Raw genomic sequence first — 20,623 nt, forward strand, 5'->3', positions numbered from 1 at the left:
TTTATTGTATTCCATTTAATTTCCTTTTTTTTCCCTGTCTGTGTGTGACATTCTTTTTAAAGGTTTTCAAATTTTGTTATATCCAGGTGCTATGCCAAGTGCTGTTTAAACAATTACATTTTATCGTGGTATTCTCGATGTGTATTCCGGGTGCTTCATAGAACTCATGGTTAGTGATTTGGTAGAGGATGCTGTGAGAATTTCACGAGAATTCACGTTCGATTGTTTTTAGTAACAAACTTTCTCCCCAACATGCAAAACTACTCGATGGTTTCATCATTTCCTCTTTGAAACGGATTTCCTGTGACTTTGGTGAAGGTTGAAGTGATGCAAGAGGGGGGAAATGGCCCTCAAAATCATAAATGTTTTCAACTCTACTTCCTGTGAATCTGTTCTTACGAAGTTTTAAGCAACCCCTCCGTGATACTTTCAGGCAAACTTACACAAATGCCATACTGAACCCAGCTGTTTTCTGCCAAATTTCTGGCCCTGCTTGGCTAGGGGTCCGTTGCTGAATGAGAAAAATGCAGTGAATTCAATGTACCTTTGCTGGATAAGATATGAAATTACAATGTCTGTAATATGTCTGAGCAGAATCACAGTGAGGTCTCCTTCAAAAAAGTGACAAACAAAAGTAAAGTGACAAACAACCCCCCCCCCCCCCCCAAAAAAAAAGAGTGACTTTTGAGATGAAGTGTGAAGAATACTTCACACTAACTGTCACAATCACTTGATCCATATAAGGGTTACAGATTCGATTGTAAAGTACAGGTAGCCTACTAATTTTGTCCGATCATGTCAAATCATAAAAAAACTGTCAAATCAGTATTTCTGCACCCCTAAGGCTTGCCGTTTCAGATTTGTCGTAAATATGATAAAATCATATCAATATTTGTGATGATGTTCAATCTCTGTTTCTTCCATTTACAGAATACACAGTTGCATCATGAGATCAAGTTGAAGAATGATCTCCTCCGAATCTACACAAATGACATTGGACAGAGCGACTCTGAGGATGAAGGAGCATGGTGAGAAATTTGTAATGTCTCCGTCATTTTCTGTTTATGCAGGGGTTTGGGAATTTCCCTAGTTTGAGCGGAAAGTTTCGCAAGAAGTTTCCTGAGAATTTTTTTCAGGAAGTTTGTGGTCACTCTGGCAAAACTTCAATTTCTTAAAGGGATGGTATAGTTATGGTTGAGATGGGGATTCATGTTGTAACTTTTGCGAGATAACTAGAAACGGCTTATATAAGATATTAAAGAGCATACCATTCCAAGAGGAATTAAAAGTTTATTTGATGAAAATTGGTTTTGAAATGGCTGAAATATCCAAAAACAAAGTGAAACAAAGTGGTCCTAATAAACGGTAGGCCCCACCTTTTGATAGAACGTCTTTGTTTTTTGATATCTCAGCCATTTCAAAACTGATTTCATCAAATAGACTTTTAATTCCTCTTGGAAAAATATACTCTGATTTTCATCAAATAGAATTTTAATTCCTCTTGGAATGTTATGTACTCTTTAATATTTCATTAAAGTGGTTTCTAGTTATCTCGCAAAAAGTTAACAGATAAATCCCCGTCTCAACCAAAACTATACCATCCCCTTAAACTGTAGGAACTTGAAAATGTGCAAGGTTTTGCCACTGTGGCTTTTGCCAGCCGCATGACATATCTATTTCTGTTTTTCTCCTCCATCAAGGAGCGACAAGAACAAGATGTGTATCCAATCCAAGTTCATCGACATCGACACTCTACAGAAGAAGATCAAGAACCTGGAAGAGGAGAACCTCAACCTCCGGATCGAGACGGCCGAGCTGCGGACGACGACGACGTGCATCGAGGAGAAGGAGGAGCAGCTCGTCAGGGACTGCTTCAAGGAGCTGGGTAAGAGATGCGGTCCCGCTCTTTCTTTCTCAGAGCTACATATAAAGTATGCTACATACAAGTGTCCCTAACAGAGAGAATGAACTCTATGCATCGTGAAGTAGGTGCCTGTTCTATGCATTCTTCTCACCCCAACTCCGGGTATGGTTATGGGTGGCCTATCTGTCTCTCTAAAGCCTGCCGCACACTCTACGATCAGACCAGTCATACGAACTTAAGACTGGAAGTGTGACGTCACCAGCCTTGCCAGTTTCCAGCCGTGCGACTGGGTCTTAGTGCCAGTCGTGCCAGTCGTAGAGATTTGACATGCAGAATTTCCACAACTGGTTGTGGACGGGCAATAAATCCTAATACATCCAATTAAATGATAACAGTATATCCTGATAAATCCTGATGAATGATAATATATTATATTTTTTTTGTGAGGACTGAAATCAAAGCTGACTTTTACAATCATTTATGTTCATCATTTGATTTTCTCCTGTTTTCTCTTCCTCTCTCTTTCTAATCTTCTCTCAGCGGAGTCCAGGGGTAGTGTGGAGATCTTAACGGATGAACTCAGCAAGAAGTTTGAGGACAACATGAGATTGCAGGAGGAGGTAACGAGCCTCCTGGCCCAGGTCGTGGACGTCCAGCAGAAAGTCAAGAAGGTGAGCGATGAGGTAGCAGATGACGGTTGCATGAAAATGTGTAGATTTTAAGATGGATTGTATTCTGGAGGTATGGACTGAGGCTCTGTACTCATTTGTGACATTTGCCAAACTGTGGCTGCTTGGTAATAGTCAGGACCTGGACAAGCCAAGTGATTGTGTCCTGATTGGGCAAGCAGCAGGTTTCGCGCCATCAATTTCTCGGGTCGTGATGAAGGCTGGTGTGTACAGAGATTGACTTGTGCACAGTCAAGATGCAGCAAAAACCATGCCTCGTTAGTGGCGGTCATGGACCCAAGACAAGTGATTGTTTGACGACAGGCACATACTGTGAATAATTCTAAACCGTTAAGTCCTTTAGCTCTCTTCGCCAGCACAGTTTCACAATTTCAACGCACTCGTGGATAAGTTGAGAGGACATCTGTTTTAGCCAGATTTAGTGTGCAATTGACTAAAAAAAGTCTGTCCTCAGTCTTGCCACTGCATGGTGAAAATACAGTGACAATTACAACTAGCCAGACAAACAATAACAATAACAACAACAAAGCAAAACATGCTGTGCAAGGAAAAAATGCTGTCCAGTAGATTAATAATTTGATTGATGATACATTGTATATGACCTGATTTTTCTTTCTCTCTGTTTCAGTTGACGGTGGAGAATGAAGAGATGCATCAACATCTCCAGGCTTCCAAGGATGCCCAGCAGGAGCTGACTCAAGAGGTGAGAACCAACTTATTAACCCTTTGAGTACTTTGAGTACTGGTTGGCACAGAAATCCCACAGCATTTTACACACTTTTAAATGGCCGTGGCACAGAAACAGTTAACCCTTCTGCTACTCTGGGTGTGTGTGTGTTTGACACACTGCACTTGTTTACCAACGATGGGTGCATTTCCCCCCTCCCCTCTCCTCCAACGTAGATGTACTGAAATCTGTAACCAATTATGAGTCGGCAGTGCGCAATCCTTACCCCTGTGGTATCTTGACGGTTCCTGTGAGGAAATGTCATGCCATTTCATACGAGTGGGTTAGTCTGGTTGTTTATTACCCAAGTAATTTGTGAGAATTTAGCATAGGTTGACAGTGTTGGCTGAGCACACAAACATGCAAAGGGTTAATTATGCAGTTGAATCTACCACCATCATATTTCACTCTTAAGGCAGAATCGAAGGAGACTAAGCCATAGGGCAACACCAAAAATGATGGATCAGACATTTTGTAATCTTATGAGCCTTACAGTTGGGTTGTCTGTTTATTTTAAAAAAAAGTTTTTTTCTTCTTTTCTTTGCTTTCAAACGATATTGGAATGTCTTCATGTATGTGTGTGTGTGTGTGTGTGTGTGTGTGTGTGCGTGTGATGTAGATGGCAAGTAAATTTAGTTGACGTGGACTAAGTGAGAATGAGCGAGACCATTTCACGTTTGAATTCAATGTTCTCTCTATCATTTTATGACTCCTCCCATCAGCTGTTGGAAATGCGAGAGAAGTACGACGAGGTGTACCGCATGTTGCAGGAGGCGCAGGAGACGGCCAAGAAGTCCAACCGGAACTCGATGCCCCGCGGAAGCATTGGCTTCGGCCCCTACTACAACCCCCTTCCAGTCTTCCCTGCCGTAAGTTTCATCTCTCTCTCTCTCTCTTTCTTTCCATCTTTCTTTCTCTCCTTCATTCGCTCCTCCAGCTTTCTCTATCTCTCAGTGTTTCTATCCCTATTTGTCTTTTTTTCAGTCTCTCAGCTAATGTCCTCTTACACTACTAACATACATCAGAGCTTTGTAGAATACACGTGAGCTACCGAGTACTGACTGGCAGCCATGCCACGTGCTGTTGTTGTCAGGCATTGTTTAAAATCACATGAGTTGAAACGTGTGAAAGGAGCACTTGGCATGATATGATATATTTTGTTTTTGCTTCATATAATGGTGCGAGGAGCATATGGCATATTTCTCAGGTGGTGGTGATGCCCAATTGACTCACTATTGCAATAATGCACAGCTGTACGTGTTTGTGTTTTTGTGCGCCCAGTTTTCTCGCAGCATTGTGGTCATATTTGTTGGATGAGTGAATGAGCAAAGTTCAACAGAGAGGGAACAGTATGATTTTAATTTATTGAAGAAAAGATAATTAGAGTTATATATAAGGGAGGGTTACCCTCAGGGAATTAAAATGAAGAAGCATGTTAATACACTTGTGTTAACTAGGGTTGCCTCCTCATGTGGAAATCAGTAGTATTTACTTCATTGTTTAGGTCAACAGTTGTAATATCATGTGGTAGATGTCTTGGGCGTCTGCTTGACTCATCCTCATTGATTTCAACGACCACAAAACTGATGTGTCCGCGTAGAAACATCAGGACCAAATTGAAGCAGAAGATCGAACATGTTTGATTAGACTATGGACTGTGCTGTTTTCTGGAGATAGCTTCATTGATAACCTGTCAAAACATGATCGAAACAAAGTGAAAGAAGAAAGATACAGATATGTTTAATGTACATGAAATTCCGGGGAATATGAATCGCAGATAGTTGATATGATAATTGCAACAAAAGTTTGTAGACACCTGTACAAGTTGCATTAGGCATTGTGACATCATCGATCTATAGATAAAGTGCTGGGTTGGAGATAATGCTATTGTTTTAGATTTCAGTGGTGGATATGCTTGGGACATTTCACAAAACCCCAGTAGGATGTTGTGAATGTTCGGAATTTGCATTTATCATCAGTGCTCTTTGCTCCCTCCTCCTAGTCTTTTACTCCCCTCCTCCCCTCCCTGTCCCATCCCTGTCCCCAACCTCTTCCTTCCCTCTTCCCTCCCTCTCCCTACCATCCTCCTCCCCACTCCCCTCCCTTTCCCCACCCTTTCCCCACCATTTCCCCTCCCTTTTCTCTCCCTCTCCCTACCCTGTCTCCACCCTCTTCCCTCCCTCTCCCTTCCCTCTCCCTTCCCTCTCCCCTCCCTCTCCCCTCCCCACCCTCTTCCCTCCCTTTGCCCTCCCCGTCCTCTCCCCTTCCCCTCCCCCTCCCCACCCTTCTCCCTCTGTCTCTCTCTTTCCCTCCCCTCCCCACCCTCTTCCCTATCTCTTCCCTCTCCCCTTCCTCCCCCATGTCCCCACCCTTTTCCCTCCCTCTACCCTCCCCTTCATTTCCCCTCCCTCATGTAATCATTCATATTTTGTCATGACAGGGCGGGATGACAGATATCGATTAGGCACACATGCTCTTATCAAAATTTCTGAAGTGTTTTGTTTGAGTCTTCATGATGTATATTAAAGGTTGTGTTTGGCTGGACTTTGCCTCCCTCCCCTTACCTTTCATGATAACATTCTGGTATTGAAAGCAAATCCATCTCACTTTATCCTGAAAAACCATTCCATATCTCCATTACAGTCTGGGGTATCAACAAGTACATTATAGGCTATTTTGCAGTCCCTTTTTTATTTTATTTGATAGTACTGTTTTTTAGAATGCATCTTTCTTTGCTGTTTATAGCATGTACAGTCAAAATAGCACAACTGTACAGAGCTAGACACTAGTTTGTCAAACCATGTTTAGTATATTCTTTCCTGTATAAAAATGAGGAAATATGTTTCATGATTACACATTTGTTGCTTTGACATATGAACTTTACCTTGGCGTATTTGATCTGTACAAGTTTGGCACTTTTTTTTAAAAGTGAAAGTAGATGAAAGTCAATGAAAACTCGATGTTTCAACATAGTAGCACCCGATCAGCTTTGGAACTTCTGTTTGCTACCTTGTAACATGTAATTCAAAGTTTGTGTTTGTGTTTATGTTTATGTTTGTGTTTGTGTTTGTGTTTGTGTTGTGTTTGTGTTGTGTTTGTGTTTGTGTACCCCATGCCATGCTACACACCCATAAACTCACTTTGAAAATGCTTCACATGCAGTGTTAGCCTTGCTCACTCTGAGCATGTGATGTATGAATCACCATACTATGCTGTGAAGGGTTTCTTTGCGATGATTCCTTTAGCACCTTGCACAAAGAAGATAAAGCCTTTAATGCGAGTATAATGTGTTTGAAATCAAAGTGCAGCGAATTTGCTCACTTCTTTATTCTGATGTTTGATAGTGTGTCAATGCTATCATTAGCTTGGCCATCTTGATAATATATGTAAATGTTTTGCTAACACATTAGATTGTGGAAGTCAGGCATTCTGTGGTATGTCTGAAAGATCACATATTTCTTTGGAAAGGCAGAGCATACTGCCAGCTCAGCGTTCTTTGGTGATGTGTTTCTGTAAATGTACTTGTACATCACACAAATACAGTTACACCTGTCTATTACATCCACCCAAGAGAGACAAAATAGTGGCCTATACATACAGGTGGTCCCTATAGACATGGTCTATAACGTACCTTTTCTTCAACGGGAATCATTTTTAGTGACCGTATATGGCAGGTGGCCGCTGAGGCATGTACATGCATATAGTAGGCTTGGCATGTAGGTGCAGCAGCTGCCTGCTCACGTTGCATGTACAACTGTATGTACATGTATATCACTATCATACGTAGTACTCCCATGCAATGCAAATAAAGGGCAATATATAAAGCTGTTGTTTTTTTTTTATAAATAAAGCTTGATTTGACTTTTAACTCACCAGATTTGTGAAAGTATTAAAGTCCAAGTGAAGCATACAGCATCTACAGTATTGCAAATTAGATGTACATAGCACATGAGGAGGTCATTAAGAAGATTGTGAATTGTTTGCAGTGCCATAAATTCCCCAAATTCAAGGAAGACACATAAGACTGGATTTTGAAAACACACCTTAATATTTGATACTCCCATTACAGTCCATGATTAAGGTTAATGTTTAATTCAATGATGTGAACAGACCCAGCCCCCCCCCCCCCCAAAAAAAAAAAAAAGAGAGTAATGATCACACATCAAGATTATTGTCTTAGATTTATCAGAGGGGATCTTACCCCTCTTTTGTAGAAGTGATTTGCAAATATGATTAGTGCTTTCTGAGAACCAAAAGAATAATTAGAGTCAGTTCATGGTTCTCTTGACTAAAAGTCATTAGTGTGCTATTATTTCTCCCTCTTCTGTTTATTCTTTGTTTAATGCCTCATTTCCAGTCTCCCTGAGTTTCCCTTTTCTACCTTTTCTTCATTCCTGTCTTTTTATATCTGTATGAAAAGTTTTGAATCGTGCCCATTATGTAGCACACTAGAATAAGAAAGAAAGTAGAGTAGGGAAAGGAGAAAGTATTGCTATTAAAGAGGCTGGTATAGTAATGTATCCAAAATTTGATTTGGATGTTTTTCTTTTGAAGATGGATTTCATAGCAAAATATTCTGTCCACTTTTACTCGCTCAATGCATTGCCAGATTTTGAATCCAGTTCACCTGCATTAGTTGCTGCTATGTCAGGCAAGCAGCGGCCATTTCTAGTACACCGTCATTCATGTATAATGACGTACGTGTAGAAAGCAAAACTCAAATCAGCTCTGGAAAAGAAAAGAAAAAGGGATACACTAATGAAATTTATGTATGTATATTCACGAGGTGGATAACGTGCCGATATCATGATCAAATATACACATTAAATGTTTCATTAATGCGCTTTATCAGTTTGTGGCCTCTTTTTTTTTTTGCCACATCAAACATTGATCTTAGGAGATATGTCTCATTAAATGAACTACAGCTCTGAGCAAAGTTCTACAGAATTCCCATCATAACACTCATAAGAGAGATAAAAAATATTGACACAAAGGGATGTGATGTTCGCTGTAATCATAAACATGTGACAATGTAAATCCGCACCTCCTCTTTATGATAAGGAAATGGTTATGATGCAGGTATATGAGATCATTGACAGTGTAAGTCCAATCTCTGGTATCATTATGTAAACTCTAATCAAATGCTCCACTGAACCGTCTGAATAAAGTGTATTTCTTCCTCTTATGAACTGTAAGTTTGGGTATGCGATGCCTCGTAAAAGTCATACTTCAGAAATCCTTTCTGTGATTGTAGGGAAGGAGACAGTATCAGTGCGTTAAAGATTATGCTAGCATTCAAAAGACAAATTCATGGGGAAATATTTCTCTTCTATAATAACCCTTTGAAAGAACCATACAATTTGTTCATCACCTCTTTCATGTGTTTTGATTGTGTGTTCATGGGTTCAGTATTTTGAAAACAAATTTAGATAAACTGTTTTCCCAGTTGGTTATCTTAGGCATGGAACATATTTTCACTTGCAAACCTTGCTTCATCATCGTTTTTTACAAATCATTCAAAACAAAAAGCAAACAAATGAATAATTGTATAGTTCACATTTGCTTCACCTTCATGTGGAAGATGACCTTAGCAAGTGTAGAAAATTTTAACCAAAGGACAGACTTTCTCTTCCAAACTTTACTACATCTCATGGAAAACACTACGGAAAAACACAGAAAAGTACATAAGAAGTAAAATTTGCATTTATTTTTTTCTTCTTTAGGACAGACATATGACAAGTTGGTAAAATCCCCATGCAAAAATGACCAGAAGACCAGTATCTAAACTGCCAAATTTGTACCCACATGTATTTGCCATCAGTGACAAATTAGCATAATGTGCAGTACCACATTATGTGTACGCTTTCTTGGAACCAGCAATGTCATTCAGTGCTGAAGAAAGGAAAAGGATGAATTATTGATCCACAAGAATTGTACATGTAGTTTGTAGAAAATTACACTGTTGATCATTCCAGAAAGAAAAAAAAAGATAATCTGTTGTTGATTGTTTTCAATAGAAGCCTGCACTCTTGAGTTTACCTACATGTACAATATATAGAAGATAGTGTGTAGTAAAAATATAGAGATACTCAATTTTTCTCCTCCAGGACATCCCTGAACCCTTTTTGCAGAAACAAACTTATGTTGTGCATCAAGAACTAATCACAGCTTTGTAATTTGTTTTCCCATTTTCTTTTTTTCTTGTGACTTAAGGACTCCTTAGCTGCAGAGCTGGTGGACTCCGTGGAGCAGAGGTTAGAGAAAGATCCGCATCTGTCAAAAAAAGGAAAGAGGTGAGTTGTCTCGATGGTAATACTGAGACTTGTGACCATGGAATCCAGTCAAATGGAATGGCTGTACTTTGACCGCTGCTGTTGTCTAATTTCATATTCTGACCATCCAATCAAGTCATGATAATGAGAGTAATTATAGTTTGACTTTAATTCTGACTGTAAAATGTTTTGTGAGGAAAGGTTAGACTTAAAATTGACTTTGGATGTAGCTCTTCAGAAAAATTCAGCATCATAGGATATATGCCTCTCCTGTTCAGTACTTTTTCTACTTGGTCTTTAAATCTTGTATTTATTTTCTTTAAAGAGCATCGTAAGGGAGCACTCATCAGCAGTTGACTGGCTTGTCGTTGCACATATCTATTGCTATGTTTTATTAAGGTGATCAAAAAGGGGAAAATAAGGTTTGATACAAAGTACATCTCAGAGGCCTGCGATGAGGTTTGTGATGATGATTATGAGAGACGCTAAATGGAATTTCGATTCAAGAGATCTGTCATACCTTGCATATGTCTTTTCTCTCACCCCATCCAGGGAGTACAACAAGAATGTGATGAAGACAGTGAAAGTGGTGAACCGGCGGAGTCACAACAGCCCCGGCTCGGGCTACAGCAGCGACTTCTACAGCCAGAGGACCTCCCCATCCAGCTCGGTCATCTCCCTCGTCGGCTCCGAGAGGAGCGACATGTACGAGGGAGACAGTGAGTCCATCAACAGCCCCACAGGGTGAGTAGAGTATATTCTCAGTGGGTATAGAGTCAAGTCCCAAGATTGGGCCCAACCTCTTCAAAATATAACCCCGGTAGACGATAAACAATGTAACTCGTCGTTTTGAAATGCCAGTATTTTCCTTTTTTGTTTTCTTGTATTTGGTTCGCAAGCATTGATGGGGCAGATTAGTGATTTTGACTCACCAGCATTGTTAAAACCATCCTTCAAAAATTGTAGAGTTGTTACGTTCTTGTACTCTATGAAGGCACTCTGCAGAACTGTTGCCTACTTGTAGTTCATTCAAGACTCTATGCATTTGGTGTCTTCTCTCTTTTCATGAATGAAAAAATAAGACAGAAGATGAACAGTTATCTTATGACAGCTAGCAGGATGTGTCAAATACATGTATACACATGTATCTGATGTACAGTACTATGTTGTGATTTTTTTTTTTTGAAATCATTTTGTAAGGACGCTGTTCAAATATTTTGTTAACAATTCACATTGTGATAAATGTAATGAGACTTTCTTAAGTGAGCATGTTGAAGTTGAATGTCGCCCAGTTGATTTAGATTGAATGAAATGACAAAGATGACCCTCATTTTCAAACTTCCGTCTCCGTGGTCCACAGAGCCTCCTCCTCTGCTCCAGTGTCCAGCATACCGGGTTCCAACGACCTGGCCACAGCGCTGCGACGCCTCAAGCTGCGCCAGCAGAACGAGAAAGCCGAGCAGGAGTATGCCGAGCGGCATGCCGACTCGGACAGGTGCCCGACTCCGGAGAGTATGTTGTCGGGACTGTCTGGAATCTCCGGCATCTCCACAGTTCCCGCTGGGGGCGGCGGCCAGAGCTTCCGCGGGTACATGCCGGAGAAACTGCAGATTGTCAAACCAATGGAAGGTAAGAGGCAGAGAGGCGGTTGCTAGAGAAAGAAAACTGATTGCTCATTAGCTCACCTGAGCCAAAGGCTCAAGTGAGCTATTGCGATCGCCCTTCGTCCGGCGTCCGTCGTGCGTCGTGCGTCGTGCGTCGTCCGTCGTCCGTCGTCCGTCGTCCGTCGTGCGTCGTGCGTAAACTTTTTACATTTTCATCTTCTTCTTGAAAACCCCAAGACCGATTTTCATCAAACTTGGCAGGTAGCATCCCTAGGGGGTTAGGAACTCAATTTCTTAAAATGGGCACCATGCCCCACCCAGGGGGCCCCCAGGGGGGCCCAAACCCCCCATAATTAAGGAATCTGTAAAAATCTTCTTCTCTAGAACCAGAAGTGATAGAGCTAAGTTAATACTATGAGTTGGTACATTGATGACTGTAGTTTCAAGTTTGTTCATGGCAGAATCAGGGGTGCCCCCCTTGGGACCCAGGGGAGGGGGGTGGGGAGGGGTCCTAATGGGGCCTAAATTGTACATTTTCATCTTCTTCTTGAAAACCCCAAGACCGATTTTCATCAAACTTAGCAGGTAGCATCCCTAGGAGGTTAGGAACTCAATTTGTTAAAATGGGCACCATGCCCCACCCAGGGGGCCCCCAGGGGGGCCCAAACCCCCCAAAATTAAGGAATCTGTAAAAATCTTCTTCTCTAGAACCAGAAGTGATAGAGCTAAGTTAATACTATGAGTTGGTACATTGATGACTGTAGTTTCAAGTTTGTTCATGGCAGAATCAGGGGTGCCCCCCTTGGGACCCAGGGGAGGGGGGTGGGGAGGGGTCCTAATGGGGCCTAAATTGTACATTTTCATCTTCTTCTTGAGAACCCCATGACCCATTTTCACCAAACTTGGCAGGTAGCATCCTTAGGGGGTTAGGAACTCAATTTGTTAAAATGGGCACCATGCCCCACCCAGGGGGCCCCCAGGGGGCCCAAACCCCCCAAAATGAAGGAATCTTTTAAAATCTTCTCTAGAATCAGAAGTTATAGAGCTAAGATAATACTATGAGTGAGTACATTAATGACTGTAGTTTCAAGTTTGTTCACAGCAGATCCAGGGGTGCCCCTCTTGGGGGCGGGAGGGGGGGGGGGGACTGGGAAGGTCCAAATAGGGGCCTGAATTGTTCATTTTCATCTTCTTCCTGAAAACCTCTTGATGGATTTTCGTCAAACTTGGCAGGTAGCATCCCTAGGGGGTCAGGATCACAATTTATCAAAATGGGCACCATGCCCCACCCAGACGGCCCCAGGGGGCCCCAATCCCCCCAAATTAAGAAATCTTTAAAAAATTGGGTCCCTATTGTACATTTTCATCTGCTACTTGAGAATGCCTGGTCAAATTTTAGTAGAGCTGTGAATAATTTAGATTAGTGACTGCGTGAAAGGTAAACTTGCGATACTCAGGTGAGCGCTAGACCCGCGGGTCTCTTGTTTGTGTTTTGGGGTTCTATTTGGTGTTGCCCCCTGCTCCAATCAGAGAACTGCTCTGTTAAGTGTCAGTAGAGGATCTCTAAACTTAAGTTCCTTGTGGCTTTGTTAGTAACAGCAACAAACATTCATGAACTGATCTTGCATCAAATCCCTTTCAAGAAGCACCTCAGAATGTCTCAAATTTGAACAGACTAATTTTAGTTCCTGAAGAACACTGTTTCACAATAATCTACAATGTATAACTGTACAATGCAGGATATACCCTCAGGGCACACAAAATACTCTCCAAATATCTGTCTTTGACAGAAGAAATTGAAGTATTTTTGGTGTAAATCCAGATATGTCAGAAAGGTTCCCCATGCCTTTCAACGAAAAGAATTTGAGCCACTGTGCTGACTTGGTTGAAATGCATGATATGCCTACTTTGAATCTTTATCTTAATCGCTCAGAACTTCAAGGACAGATTCTCATGATTGTTCATCGCTTACCCCCAAAATTGTGCATGTGTATTCTGATCTTAAATGTGGCGCAGGTTGACCCTCCTGTCATTGAGTCGACAAACAATCAAGACCGCAAAATGCTGAGTTGAGATATTTTTGTTTTGCTCGTGATTTGACTCTTCCATGCCACTCATAGCAGCACATGAGCTCAACCTGATGTCAGGTCATGTTCATACATGTATTTGTGTCACAAATGATCCAATTTTTCTAAAGTACAATGTTCAACAAGTACCTTCCATACCTCATTGTTCCAGAAATACTTCAGAACATGAAGTTTGAAGTTGTACTTAAAAGTTAAAAGTTAATCAAAAGTTATGTAAATGTGTGTTGTAGTAAAATATTCCTGGCCTTGTAATCCCCCTTCCTGTCCTGCACTGTTACAAAACTGTTTTTCAATTCTTTCATGGCTATCACCTTCTTGCCATACCTCCCCCAGGTTCCATGGCCCTGCACCACTGGCAGCGGCTGGCCACTCCTCACATGGCCAGCATGCTGGACTCGCGGCCTGGGGTCGTCGTCAAGGGCTTCCGTGAGATCGACACCAAACGCGACGCCGGCTACCACCTTGACGACATCGAGGACGATGGCTGTGTTGTCGGTGAGTTCCACAGAGCCAGGCTCCCTGTTCTCAAACCCTTGTCACAAACCGGGGTGTAAGGGGAATTACAGGAATAGAAGTCTGTTGTGCATTGTCCACTGAAATGCATTTTTTTTTTCATAAATGTTTACATCAGTAGAATTGATATTGATAAGAAATTAATGTTCCACTTCAACTGACGGTCTAAAGTTAAGAATGCAGGAAAGACCAACGTAAGATAGGAAAGTACATTTCGATGGGTCAGTCTGCAAGATTGCACTCTTTTAGCTATGTTTAAAAGATGTCCCCCAAAAATAAGATGTTAAAAGGTCACAACTTTTATCTGTTGAGTGCCATTTCCCTGATGATGTAAGATGTATCAAATCTCTCTTTGCCTAATATCTGCTGTAACATTGCCCTTTTCAAATAATGAACTCTATCTTCGCTTAAACAAATGGATGATCAGTAATGTAGTATGTATTCATGTTACAGTACTTTTACTTTGCTACAGTTAGAGACTCATTTTTTTTTTACAACAGTAGTTACAACCTTGTGGATTGGAGCTGACATTTCATGACCAATGGAAGACATCTCCTTGATAATGTCAAGATATAGTATTCAGATTCTCAGATATTTTGCTTTCCTGTAAGATTACCTGGACAGACTTTCCATCATTCCTTGTGTTTGTGTGATCTTTGGATTATTTTTTAACCATCATGATGGAAACAGGAGTAAGTTGATTGGTTCAGCAGAGACTAACCCCTGTGGTTTTAGCAGTGATGTAATACTCTATCCCTTTGTTCCACTTCAAATGTCCAGGCACCTATCCAAGCAAAGGATTTGCAAACACCAGCAGCACCTACACTTACACCACCAGCCGCATGGGCCAGATGGGCAACACCATGATGACCTCCACGTAAGCGTTGGAATAGTCCACTCTCAAACATTCTCAGCTAATAGGCGGGTGGGTGATTTCATTAGGTCAAGTGAGGAACTATAACAGCTACATTGAAAAATGTAATTATTTGCCCAGCGTGTTCTGTGCATTTGGCCATGAAAAATTCCATTAGGTTGCTGATTTGCTACAACACACATTTCCCGTAGACTCTTGCCCGAGTATACTCGGGACTCATCCTCCTCAGGTTAAAAGAGAGAAATTTGAGGCATTGTGAGAAATAAGAGGTACAACACTGTATGTTCCAATCTTTGTTTATGGCAAAAAGTGTAGGTTTCACAGCTACAAAATGAAGTAGAGTATTCCAATCAGATGTTACCAAATATGAGGCTTGTAATCATTTGAGTGAGTCACTCATCTTCATTGGAAGATGAGAAAAGTGGGAATGACACTGCTGGATGTTTGAAAATACTTGTCCTGATGTATCAAAATTTATTTGACTTCTCACTTTGCGCACCAGTTGTTGAAGGTAATTTCTCAATTGTATTTGTTCTCTGGTCAAAATATACAGGAACCCCTTTGGTACCCGAATGACCATCGACCTCCAGAGCCATCCTTCAAGTCCCGGTGTCTACGACCCACCGCCAGGGGCCTCTCTTGGCATTGCCTCTGTCCTGGCCACACCTGAAGTGACCAGTGGCTCCGCCGTCCGCCTCAAGGCCAGTCAGACCACGGCGGCACCGCGGTCAAAGCGTTCGTCCATCGGCCTCAACTTCCTCTCCACCAGTCCGAATTCGGAAAAGAAGGCTGAGCTGGATGTGGAGGCCCCCTCGGGCGTCCACAAGGTGTCCGGCCAGATCTTTTCAAGGAACGCCTCGCCTATGAGCTCCATCAGCAGCGGCATCAAGATCCTAGACCCGGAGACCAAGGCGCGGCTGATGGAGAAGGTGAGGAGCATCCGGGCAGAGAAGGCTGCGAGCTGCAGGGCATCCACCTACGCCTCGCGGATGACCACCGCCAGTGGGCTGGTGTCATCTTACGCCCCGCGGATGGCCACCACCCCCCTTGCATCCACATACACCCCGGGGATGGTCACCACCAACACCCCGCGGATGGCCACCACCGGCGCACTGGCATCCACATACACATCGGGGATGTTCAACACCAACACCCCGCGGATGGCCACCACCGGCGCACTGGCATCCACATACACATCGGGGGTGTTCAACACCAACACCCCGCGGATGGCCACCACCGGCGCACTGGCATCCAACTACTCCTCAGGGATGGTCACCACCAACACCCCGCGGATGGTCACCACCAACGCACTGGTACCGGCACCCCCCATGGCGGTCAGCATCCCTCGCGCCAACCTCGGTCTCGAAGGACTAGTCATGTCCAGCACGACTTCGCCGAGGATGTCAGCCACCAGTGGCGGTCCCTCCCTCTCAGCCCAAGGTACCACCAGCTCCCTGTCCAGTGCTGGTCCCATCATGTCCAGCGGCACCGTGCCTAAGATGTCTAGTGGTCTGGCCTCACCGAGTTCATCTGCGTTCCCGCCAGTGCTCGGACAGTCCCGCCAAATAGCCAGTCCCATGGCAGTCTTGGCAGCAAGCCATCCCGTGACATCGACATCAAAGGCGGCGGTATCGACGACCTCAGAACAGACACCCACCGCAGGCCTTGGAGGAGTCATGGACCTGGCTGCTCCCTCGGGACTTGGCAACATCTTAGACCTCGAAGACAGCCCCAACGGGAAGACAGTGGTATCGAAAAGCAGACCAAAGTCTGGAAAGAGACTATAGCATAGCGTCAAGACTAGGAGACACTAACCACTGGAACTTTTGTGTACTCCCAATACTGCAATGGAACAGGCCTAGCCAGAAGTTGTCGTGAAATTCCAAGAACAGATTTGTTCTCTTTTCAGGTTGTAAGTCAGCTGCAAGATATTGGACAAAACTGAAATCCACCTTAAACAGAAGTACGAGAACCTTTGACCTCAGGTGAACGCATTGCATGATATTGTGCAGAGTTCCTTGCTGAGGCAATGACACCCTGGTTCAGGGGTCGTTGAAATTCTCTCCCGAGTGTCCTATCTGAAATTTGGAGAGGAGGCAACCGATATGCGAGCTTTCTCATAGCGCCAGGCTTTTATCCGCATTCAGAATCATATAGATGCGCTCATTCATGCACACGAGGTGATTCGTTCAGAATCACTGTTTTTTTTTTCAAGCATTCAGGAATTTGCAACTAGTGATAAACCTTTATACATACTGTATTTATATTATGTATGATAACATGCACAACACATTTGCAGTTAACACGGATGACTTACGCATAACAGAAGAAGAATCTTGAAGTTCTGTCAATGATTTCATCTGCTTATGTATGTATATTTACTTCATGTCTTTGGGCTTGCATCAACCAAGGGAAAATAATGACATTATGGCCTTTTTTTTGCTTTCAGCTTTTCGCTTTTGCACATTGCAATCAAGGAATCAAAAAGGAATCTGTATTTCCCAGACTGGCAATAAATAATATAGAGCAAAATTTACCTCGGCTTTTCATGTGAAGAGCTCTTGCCATTATTATGCTTTGCTTATGAACGGAAGATTTGCAAAGGATTAAATAGCCTGATGAAACGTGTCAGACAATCTTGCATGGGGGGGCGATGTTCCAGCACCAGATGTGTGCGTCATTCTTCAATGAATTTATCATCTGGTGTCCGTCTCCTTCATTTGTTAAAAGAAACGACTTTTGCTTCTCCATGTGAGATGAATTCAGAGTCGTTTTGGACATGCTCTTTCAAATAATTGCCGATATTGTATCCTGCAGCCGTATGGAAGGATAGTTTCTGCGGCCGCTTCGCTCTGCTTTCTGTCGTAAAGGCAAGAACGCCACCAATGTCTTCCTGTGTCTACTGTCTCATAATTTATGACACTCATGTTGAGTGAAAACGGCATTCTCTCTCCGATGTATAATGAACCGATCTTTGCCTTTGTGCAGGCGAAACGGATATGAATAGCTCTGCTATGTGTGAAGTTGATTGACGTCTACTTGTTTTATTTGTTTGTATGGATATCTTCTCAATTTGATATCGTTTATCCTGAAGAAATCTTTTTTTATTATTTGATAGTGCAATATGTATGTGAAGATGTGATGCTTCAATGCCATGTTTATCCATCTCTGTTGAGAAGCAAAAGGGATTAACTTGGAGGACTTTGTCTGGAGTTAATGCCCTTCTGCTTCCCAGCTGAGATGTCTGTGTGAGCGAATTGAATTGTCTGAAATTGGGTTTGTCCTTCAGTTTGCCTTAAAATGAAGTTTTATATTTATTTATAATGAAGGCTTTCTTCTGTTTGATAGTCAGAAATGCTCTTAGTCTGTTCTCTATCAACTCAAAGTTATGCTTAGAATTCTTTTGCAATTTCTGTAATTTTTTTATTCTGTCATCAAGATAAAATCTATTGGTGCTGAAGGGGTTGTTGTTAATGGCTTCATCATTCTATAGCTTATAGATTTGAAAAGAAAAACAAAAGTGCTCTGAAGTTTAAAGTTTATTTTTCTGAGGTTATTTTCCATTTAGCAGAATTTCTTTTATTTGCCTACAGTGATATTTGTCAGCGAAGTCCAAAAACAAGCGGTCTCCTCTTGGAATTGGCAGATGGAATGATGAATATAGGCCCACAGCGTACAATGTTTTGTGTCGTTTTGGTGTGGTGTGTATTTCGTATCGTCCAACGTCAAGCCAGTACCCCCAACATTGTTCCTTAGGCAAAATGTCTTGGGCCAAAGTGTGTAACAGGAATGTTAGCCATTTTCACATAATCCTCGGGCAAACAGAAATTTAGGACTCATTCAGAAATTTTGTATCCCACTCTTCTATGTCCCGGAAATATTTTCACAAAATTCGTGGGACTAATTTGTAGAGTGCTCCTTGGCATTCTCACATTGTACTTGGTATGCCATCCGTGGGAAGTCTTCAACACAAACGACTGGATAAGAACTTGGTAAATTCTTTTAACATTGGCGCATTGGGTGGGTAAGACGTTTATATTTCTGTCTTTGTTCAGCGGTACTGGGACCAGTTTTGTAATGCCAAGCGATTCTTCTCCTTTTTTTTCTGTACCTCCCCTACTGTAAATTTGTGTTGCTAGAGTCTTATTGTACCTTCGACTGAATTTAAGAAACCATGGTGTCTGCAATAGAAATAGTGCTTTCGTGTCAACAGTGCATGAAATGTAGATGTTGATGTTCACTTGAATGGCAGTCACATAGCGATTAGATGTTCATTTCATTTTCCCTTCTTAGAAAGATGTGCGTATTTCTTTTACACTTTTCTAGCCAGTTATGCTTTTGACTTTCATTTTAGAAATCTCATTGTATGTCTATTTTTTTTTTTAATTACAAAAATCATGCAATTTTGTGCACGGCTGTAAATTGAGATATTATTTTTGTACGGCTGGAATATTTGAACAAATCAAAATATTTGTATTTGATGTGAGTTTCATGCTTTTACATGAATTGTGACTTGAATAATTTGCCTATCTTAACACAGTGATGGTTGCTAATGTTAGGACAACACTAATTCCTAGAGAAATTGGAACATGCCGCAGTAATCTTCCTAATGTCAGAGTATATACTTTTCCGAGCTTTCTGAATGTTAGAAAAAGAGCGTACTGGTTGTTCAAGTGTATTTTAAGGTGTACTTCAGCCCCTCTTATGGCATTGAATGCCAACCAAAATTTGTTACCCCAAAGTGCAACCTACACAGTGAGTTTGTAATGTAGGCCAGCTTGAATGAATGAATTGAAAGTCAAAATATTTTAAAGGATTTATATTCCCTTCATTCTTGTTTTAAAGGACTGTTTTGGAAATGAAAAAAAAAAAATGTGAAGTAAAGGGACCATAATTCTGTAGAGTCTATTTGAAAGGCTACAGTAGTGCATGTAGTGTATTTATGCTGCTATAGTATAGTAGGTCATTTCGAGACGCTTTTGTGATACTTGGCCTATATTATCTAACTAAACATTTCATTGTTTGCTGTGCAATGCATTCATTTTCGTCATGCCATAGTTATACTCTCTGAGAGGAAGGTGTTGAATATTGCAGCTGTTACCCTTATTTACAAGTACAAATGTACAAAATTGTACATGTACATGTATGTTATAAAACCACTCGTGGCATTGTAGTTACATTTAATGCCCCTGATCCATTGTTTTATATCATCGTATATTTTTTCCCTCACCTCCCTTTGAAATAGGTTCTTGTGTTTATGTATAACCCCTGTATATTTAATGGATTCCTTTGTAGTTTTATGGCCCATATTGTTGTAAACTATGAAATTCTCCTAACAAATCTGTACATCGTATTGGGCGGATGACAAACAGTACTGGATATACTTTGTAGCCAAGTGTGTAATTTATCCAGACGGAAATTCCAATATTTATATGGACAAATGGTTATGTCATATCTTGAATCCAAGCATTGGATACCTTATGAAGAAAATCTTACCTCAAAGGACTAGCATTAATAAAGTAGAAAAGAAAAAAAGCCCACCCTAGATAGAAAAGTCTGTGACTGATAAGGTCATTCTTATACTTCAATTAGAAATGGAGGATATGCCATGCTACTTAAAATTGTGCAAGTTGACTGAGCTGTGAACATTTGGACATGCAGTACATTTGTACCACCTTGGAGAGAACCAGGCTATAAGTACTTCCAAAGTGTTGCAGCTCTCTGCTTATAGAGCGATCGAGCCAAAACTACTAAGTCTACACTGTACTCCCCGTGCCAGAATGATTATTGAAGCTGTGCAGTGTATGAGTACGATCCTTAGGGCAGATTAGAAATGTGTCAGAGAACACGGTAAACTCCATGATACAAAATCTGAACTGTACTTACTCTCCATGTACGAAATGTACATGTCTATTAAAAACTTTAGGGACTGATGTCGGTCGACGGCATAGGAAGCGTTTCGTTGGTTGATGTGTATGTTGTTCCTGTACGTG

General features: G+C 41.7%; 1 pseudogene; it reads left to right on the plus strand.

The window, feature by feature from the left end:
• Positions 1-17,062, plus strand: part of LOC139726174 (trafficking kinesin-binding protein 1-like) — a 75,019-nt pseudogene extending 57,957 nt beyond the window's left edge.
• The last annotated feature ends 3,561 nt before the right edge of the window (positions 17,063-20,623 follow it).

Source organism: Diadema antillarum, unplaced genomic scaffold (genome assembly GCF_040938485.1).
Source record: "Diadema antillarum isolate AM-2024a unplaced genomic scaffold, OU_Dant_1.0 seq00000079_RagTag, whole genome shotgun sequence".
Lineage (NCBI taxonomy): Eukaryota > Metazoa > Echinodermata > Echinoidea > Diadematoida > Diadematidae > Diadema > Diadema antillarum.